Source organism: Lactuca sativa, chromosome 9, assembly GCF_002870075.4.
Source record: "Lactuca sativa cultivar Salinas chromosome 9, Lsat_Salinas_v11, whole genome shotgun sequence".
In the NCBI taxonomy this organism is placed as follows: domain Eukaryota; kingdom Viridiplantae; phylum Streptophyta; class Magnoliopsida; order Asterales; family Asteraceae; genus Lactuca; species Lactuca sativa.
The window spans coordinates 25349419-25358587 of NC_056631.2; positions in this window are offsets into that span (position 1 = coordinate 25349419).

Here is a 9169-nt window from a genome sequence, read left to right on the forward strand (position 1 = left end):
TTAGATTTTGAGCTTAGATATTTATGATAGAGTTGTTAGAAATTTTCTTTGAAATACATAGTTTTCAATGGATTTTGCATTGTAAGGACAAATGTTTTCCGCTGCTTTTATAAATAAAATAAATTTTCGTTTGACTTATTTATTTGTTTATTTCCTTGCAATGAAATCGTTATGAAAATTGGTGTTTGCATATTTCTACAACAAATGGATAAGATTCTTGTTTATGTTATTTATGGAAAGCCGAGAATTTACCAAATAGGGAGAGTTTCTCATCGCCCAAGTTTCAATTGGACAGAAACTTGGAATCATGCAACTTGGTTGCACGATGAATGAGAAATTTCGTATTTGGAAATTAGACTAATTCACCGACAAAGAGTCAAGTGAAGGACTAGGAGATCGATTACACATAGTTGCGTGTTGATCAAAGTCCACCATAAGAGTAACAAGATATTCGTCATAATTTACTAAAGGTTTAGTAAATATGATTATACTTATAAGATTAAGTGTAATTCTGAATTGATTGAAAAGGTTTAAATCAATAAGCAGAACGAATAAGAAGAATCAAGTAGGCAGAAAGATAAAAGTTTCTCCATTCTAAGAAGAAGGGAGAGTAGCTTTTATGCTTTATGATAGGTCTTAATGATTAAGAACCATATCTCAATTGATCCTCTAAGTCAGTCTTGGTACAATTGTATGTCTAAGAAGAGGACTCAAGAATTGAAGAAATGGTTAAATCAAGAAGTCAATCATACTTCGTTCCAAAAACAAGTCTTAAAGTTAAGATTGTAACATTAAGTGGGAAAGTATTAAGAAGGTTTATAACATTCAATAAATGTGGTAAGTTGTGATGTCTTAAATAAGACAAAAACCGACTAGGACCAATTTATGAAGTGTTTCGATAAAAGCTACACTAATTCTTGAATATTTGTTTGTCAAGAAACGTTTATTGACAAAAGAATCTTATATGTCAAGGAGTCAGTGGGAGCCTTAATTGATGGGTTTAATACAAACAATCCTATGTGTGCATGCAACCCTAGTATTGGATCTATGTTTTCACTATTAATTATACAGCTTTATGAACACAAAAAGAAACCTGGCATGCTACTATAATTTTTCGAAATTCATATATAAAGCTAGAATACATACCTTTTGTTGTTACATAGCAATAACAACTAGTTCCTTGAATTTCCTTAGCTCTTGAAAGCAAGTACCACAAGTGTAGTACCTCTAATGGAGTCACAAACACCATATGCAACTTGGATGAAGAGGAGAAGAAAAGGAGGCACCAAAAACGGCTGGAAACCCTAATGGAAGACTTGTCCACGTTTTTGGGGCATAGGGGCCCTTTATATACATGTAGGCTATTAGTGTTTACAACTAGGAAACCCTAATTTGACTGCTTAGGCTCTAAGCAGCCCATGGACTCCTTAATCATATCCCTTGGACGATTTCTAATGGGCTTCCCATAGAATTCGTCCAACCTATATATTATTAGGTGATCCATAGCCCAATTATAATTATCTTATAATTACAACTTCAGTCCCCTAAGTTTAATTAATCTCTTTTAGCCACAAAATTAATTCTTAATTAATTCTTGACCAATATTAATTAAACAATATGATTTCTCCTTTAATATATTATTCTCATAAGATATTAATAAATCATATTTAAACCTTTCTCTTCTTAAATCATCCTACATATTGCTATAGTGAAGGCAACCCAAAAGGACCATGCTCATAATCGGGTCAAGTACATACCAAAATAGTTATGGACTTAGACACTAATGCAACAGTCTCCCACTTGGATAAGTCTAATAACTATTTTCCGTATGACTTCAAAACCTGATCAGCAATCGTAGCTTTCAAAAGCCGCTGTCAACTCTGATCTTATCAGATAGCGTGTCCTCTAGATAAGGGATTATATATTCCTCCATTCTCAAGATATCGTATAGACATAAGACATGAATTTCAATCATTCTCTCTATACTATTTCCCCACTTCCGATTTATGACGACTGATAACAGACTACAATTGAACACATCAACTTAGTCCCGGCTTGGCCAAGCGCTTAGGTGTCATCACTAAATCATCGAGAGGCCCAATGATATCGCTTTTATCCTACTTTGGGTAAAAGGAATGGATAAACTTCGACTCATATGCTCTCTTGCATTTACTGATCGAATCACACACAACAATAAGTTTTATAACACCAAGTTACTGGTGCGTTTACTTATTATCAATGTGCAACCGACCAACAAATAACAACTCACACGTCTCGGTTTCAAGAATATACAATATTATCGTCTCACTAATCACTCGTGATAAAACCATGAAGTGATCCAAGTGAGCGTGGGTTTAATCCAATACTTTAATCTTATCAAAGCACTCACAAACTCTGCAGCAAACTTGTGCCATGTCTAAACACTTCAGACAATCTACAGACAGATTCATGACAGTCTTTATTCATACCTACTCCCAACGTATGACCAACTGTGGATGTTTGAATAACCTAGTTATTCTGGAAGTCAAAACATGCAAATTGAAACATGACAACAATACTTAATCCTATATGGCCCCAAACTTGTGAGAGTAAATAAAACCCTTCTATTTATCCACCATATTGATTACTCATTATTTATCATTTAATGTTTCGGATAATCAACTCATTACTTGAATTATACCAACAATTGTCCCATGCTCTAAACATGCACACTTTGTTTCCTACGGTCTATGCTTTGTGAAATAGATCACCTGAAAACTTTTCCAATGATGCTCATTTCACAATTCCTTAATCCTAATTATTAGTGTAGGAACACAAGGTTCTTGCCACTACTAGAATATGCTAGATTTTAACATTTTATGCAACGATCCCTTTGCAAAATCATAGCACAAAAGTCACCAAGACGTAGCTAATGAAATTACAAAGTACTTTCTTAGAAATTGTTACAAGACAATTCCATAGATGTGAAGTCTCACATTCAAAGTACATTCCTTTGAACATCCTTCTTGCATAAAAGTTTCTAATCTAGGTATAGACTCTCAATATCCAACTCCCAATATGGAAACATTTCCACATTTGCCATATGACAACTCATTCTTAATAGAATCTTATCTATTCATAATAATGTCGATATGGTCCATCCAATACCATACTTTCAACTACTTACAAGCGATCAATCCTCAGCGAACTTTGGATCATCCTTTGATAGTTGTTAAATTCTTTCAGTCAAAACCAATTCTATTCCTTTTTCCCTCTTAATGCGCTAGACATTTGGAAAATTTTAGAATGGTAAAATACTATAGCATTTACAATCGATCCTATACCCGAAGCGTATGGGACACGATGCATAATTTCTTAAATAAAGATATGATACTTTACCAATCTTTTGCCATAATATTTTATGTGTCATGTTCTCACAATTCGAACTATGAAGAGGGATGCCGTAATCATAATCGAATTTTAAGAACACACAATGTATCCTTTGACTGAAAATATTAAAATTTCTTAATCTAAGCTTTAGATTTTGAAACGGAGTATAATATTCTCTCCCTTAATTATAGCAAAACAACTTTTCAACCCATGCAACTTTGCAAATGGAATCTTTGTTGTTCTATAATTAATATTGCTGACTTGCAATACTCGCCATAACAATCATACAAGCATAACACTTATGCTCCCACTATCATGATGATTATCACATAAGCATAACATTTATGCTCCCACTAGCTTTGACATGTATTCAGAAAACAAATGAACTTTCCTAAAACAATGCCTATTGAATCTCTGAAATCCATATTTCTAATACCAGATGCTTCGATAAGCCTTTATCTAAGCTTCTTAACCTTATACACCTTTGCCTTAGATAGCTCATATGTGTGTTTAAACAATTCATAACTTATGTTACTAAGTTCCAAATGTTGAAACTAATTGCCAAATCTCACAATTCGAACTATGGAAAGGGATGTCGTAACCATAATCGAATTTGAGAATACAATTTTCACAATTGCTATCTTCTTAAAACCTCTCTTAGTGAAAGCATTTCCTCACAGTCATTTTCATGAAGGAGGGAATCTTATGACACTTAGATTTTATGGTGTATGAGTTCCTATCCATGTGAATTTGCCAAAAACAAGGTTTGCGACAAATCCAAACTCATATAGACTGAACTTTCTTAATCTTGATTTCTTGCCCTATGGTAACACGAGTGCCCACCACGCCTTCCAAGTAGTTTAGTAACTTGTCCTTACATATCAATTTACTTTCCATCGAATAAGGCTTTAGTGTGTATTCAAATGAGAACGCATAGAACTCATATACACAATTAACTCAATTGGAATGGCACAGAAACAAAACAATGTCAGCACGATAGGTTGTAAACCTCAAGTCGTGTGCTAGTGATGATCGATAAGGTTTATTCTTGATTTGTTCTTGAAACCTTTTCAAGACCATTAAGACTCCCACTGACTTCTTGACATATAAGATTCTCTTGTCAAGAAACATTTCTTGACAAACAAATATTCAAGAGTTAGTGAAGCATTTATCAAGACAAAACACTTCACACAATTGGTCCTAGTTGGTCTTTGTCTTATCCAAGACAGCACAACTTACCAATTTCAAATGTGCAAGAATAAGAAAACTTTTCCAAATTCCACATTTGATGAGTGTTATAAACCTACTTAAGACTTTTCACTCAATGTCACAATCTTGACTCTAAGACTTGATATTGGAACGAAGTATGATTGACTTATTGATATATCCATTTCTACAATACTTGATACCTCTTCTTAGACATGCAAATGCACTAAGACTCACTTAGAGGATCAATTGAGATATGGTTCTTAATCATTAAGACTTATCATAAAACACAATAAAAGGTAATCTCCCTTCTTCTTAGAATAGAGAAACTTTTATCTTTCTGCCTACTTGATTCTTCTTTATTCGTTCTACTATTCATTGAAGCTTTTTTCAATCCACTCAGAATTTTACTTAATCTTATAAGTATATTCATATTTACTAAGCTTTAGTAATTCATGACGAATATCTTTGTCACTCTTGTGGTGGACTTGATCAACACACAACCTTGTGTACTTGATCTCCTTGTCCTTTAATTGAAATTTTGCCAAAGAATTAGTCTAAGTTTCCCAAATGTAAAAGTTTTTCATTCATCATACAATACACATTGCATGATTCCAAGTTTCCGTCAAATTGAAACTTGGGTGATGAGAAACTCTCCTTACTTGGTAAATTCTTGACACTTCCACAAATAATACAATTAAGAATCAAATCCATTATTGCTAATAATAGAAACATTCAAACATTAATTTTCATACATGCCATTGCAAGGATAAATAAATAAGATAAAATCAAAATTCATTTTATTGCGGAAAAAATTTGTCCTTACAATGTAATTCAATTGAAAAACTATGTTATTACATATTTCTTAACAATCTATTCTAACTCCAAGTAGTAGCTCAAGAATCCATTCTTCAAGTAATGCGATCGAAATCCATTTCTTCATGATCAGATTCAGCTCACTTCTTTTCTCAAGCTTCCTCTCTTTTCTTCGATCCTACAAAACATCAAAATGTAATCTTATCACATCATGTATTAAGAATCTAGAATAGGAACTTAAAAGAGTTAGTTAATGGATTTTACCTGAAGCAGAGTCATACGTCTTGACTCTCCCATCTCTTAGATCTCTCAGATAATTAGGGCAGCTTTGTTTCCAATGCCCCTTCTCTTGGAAATAAAAGCAAATAGACTCCTTTGGCACAACACATCGGACAATCACAGACTTAGTTCTTTCTGGACTTCCAATGTTGCCAGTATCCATTGAAGTTTGGGAGTTCGATTCACTAGACAAAATTTGCTTGACCAGCACGCCAAATCATTGTTGATTCAGCAGCTATAAGCAAGTAGGTGAGATCAATTAGGGTCACGTCGTGGTCCATCATATAGTACTCTCTAACGAACTCACTATATGATTCAGGAAGTGACTGAAGAACCCAGTCAATATCCAACCCGCTTGAAATCTCGACACCCAACATGTTTAACCTATCAATGTATGACTTCATCTCTAAGACGTGCGCACACACAGGTTTCCCATCTTCGTGTTTACTTGCCAAAAGGGCTTGAGTGAGCTTGAACTTTTCAAGCCTTTGAACTTGTGGGTCAGGGAGAATAATTGGAGGAGGTGGAGGAAGTGAAGCATGACTCTCATTTCCTTGATCGTATCTCGGAACGTCATCTTCATTTGGAAAGCTTGTTCCAAAGGATTTGGGAAGACTATTGTAAGATTCAGACATCTACAAAACGGGAGAAAATTCAAGTTAAGTTGATTAGAATTCTTGATGCAACACCCAAATGAAACATCAAGCTAGGATCCAACACAATACTCTACAACCTAGAAGAGGGATGCCGTAATCTAGTTGCAGAATATTTGAAGGTAGGCAAATGACGATTTACCAATTTCCACCATGAAAAACGAAAAAGAAGTTTAAGTTTTAAATGAATTGAAACTCCTAGATCTTTTGAGACTCATTGAACTCTTCAATGGCATGTTTAATCTCGATTATGCCCTACTATTCGTGACTAGGATGCCGAGGATCACAAACAAGGTGTGAATAACCATACGAATCACGTGGTGCACCCAATGTTACTATCACCTAATCAATGTGCCGGTTAGCCACACACGCTCCATTGATCTATGACAAACATCGAGTCACCCTTCGCTACCAATGTCATCCCCAAATTAGTGTGCCGGTTAACCACACACGCTCCACTAACGTTTGACAAGGGTACGAAGTGTAATTCCATGGGTTAGCATACAATTTCACCTTTTGCCTAAAGTAACTATGATTTGGGAATTTGAAAAAAAGCATTTAGTTACTTTGTACTTCATTATACTTATAATGGAAGGTTTCTGTCCTATCCTACCCGTTCGGCTAACGACCCTTCACTAGTCAAGAGTGCGGTGGGTAAGAGTGGATACCCATTCAATCGCCATTTTATAGGCAATTTCCTTAAACACCCCTTATAGACTAGCTTCGTGAATGAGGCCTACTAACGGTAAGACTGAATTTTTAGTTATACATATATAATATTAAACTTTTAATGTTATATATAGTATAAGGGTGTATTTTACACTTTTAAAATACTAGGTGGTTTAAATTATACTTTTAATTAACCAAAATCATTATGGATTTATTAAATCTCTTTTAATTATGCACTTAATTAATTTAATAAAACCATAAGGGTTTAATTTGAACTTTTCAAAATCAGGGTTTTGGATTTTAGACTTTCAAAATTAACTTTTAATCAACAATTTAAATTCCAAAACTTGAGGGCAAGTTTTGAAACTCTTCAAAACAATTAGGTTTTAATCTCACTTAAAATTTTGAATTTGAGACATTTAAATTAAAATTTTAAATATTAAAACTGTTGATTTAATAATTACCATAAATTAAACAATTAATTTAAATTATTAAATCACAAGGGATTATCTAGATCATGAGGATAATTACCAATTATACATCTAAGATATCCAAATCCCTTGAATCCCTCTCTAAATCTCGAAAATAAGGGATGGGATAATTCAAGATCTTTAATTACCATATTTAACAATTAAAAGATAATTACAAGATATGGGATTATCCAAATCCCTAAAATTTAGGATCTAACCTTGGGGAAGGAGGTAATTTCGAAATCCAAGGGTTGGAAAACCCTAGATTTCAAAATCTTGGAGGCTAAGGAAAGGATTTGGGAAACCCTAGCAAAAATCGCCATCTAGGGTTTAGCAACCCTAATTGCGAAAAATACCTAGCCTTTAGGGTTCATTAGCCATAAACCCTAATATGTCAAGTTCATAAATTTGAATAAAAGCTAATTGAAAACAAAAACCAATGGCTCTGATACCACTGATGGGTTTAATACAAACAATCCTATGTGTGCATGCAACCCTAGTATTGGATCTATGTTTTCACTATTAGTTATACAGCTTTATGAACACAAAAAGAAACCTGGCATGCTACTATAATTTTTCGAAATTCATATATAAAGCTAGAATACATACCTTTTGTTGTTACATAGCAATAACAACTAGTTCCTTGAATTTCCTTAGCTCTTGAAAGCAAGTACCACAAGTGTAGTACCTCTAATGGAGTCACAAACACCATATGCAACTTGGATGAAGAGGAGAAGAAAAGGAGGCACCAAAAACGGCTGGAAACCCTAATGGAAGACTTGTCCACGTTTTTTGGGCATAGGGGCCCTTTATATACATGTAGGCTATTAGGGTTTACAACTAGGAAACCCTAATTTGACTGCTTAGGCTCTAAGCAGCCCATGGACTCCTTAATCATATCCCTTGGACGATTTCTAATGGGCTTCCCATAGAATTCGTCCAACCTATATATTATTAGGTGATCCATAGCCCAATTATAATTATCTTATAATTACAACTTCAGTCCCCTAAGTTTAATTAATCTCTTTTAGCCACAAAATTAATTCTTAATTAATTCTTGACCAATATTAATTAAACAATATGATTTCTCCTTTAATATATTATTCTCATAAGATATTAATAAATCATATTTAAACCTTTCTCTTCTTAAATCATCCTACATATTGCTATAGTGAAGGCAACCCAAAAGGACCATGCTCATAATCGGGTCAAGTACATACCAAAATAGTTATGGACTTAGACACTAATGCAACAGTCTCCCACTTGGATAAGTCTAATAACTATTTTCCGTATGACTTCAAAACCTGATCAGCAATCGTAGCTTTCAAAAGCCGCTGTCAACTCTGATCTTATCAGATAGCGTGTCCTCTAGATAAGGGATTATATATTCCTCCATTCTCAAGATATCGTATAGACATAAGACATGAATTTCAATCATTCTCTCTATACTATTTCCCCACTTCCGATTTATGACGACTGATAACAGACTACAATTGAACACATCAACTTAGTCCCGGCTTGGCCAAGCGCTTAGGTGTCATCACTAAATCATCGAGAGGCCCAATGATATCGCTTTTATCCTACTTTGGGTAAAAGGAATGGATAAACTTCGACTCATATGCTCTCTTGCATTTACTGATCGAATCACACACAACAATAAGTTTTATAACACCAAGTTACTGGTGCGTTTACTTATTATCAATGTGC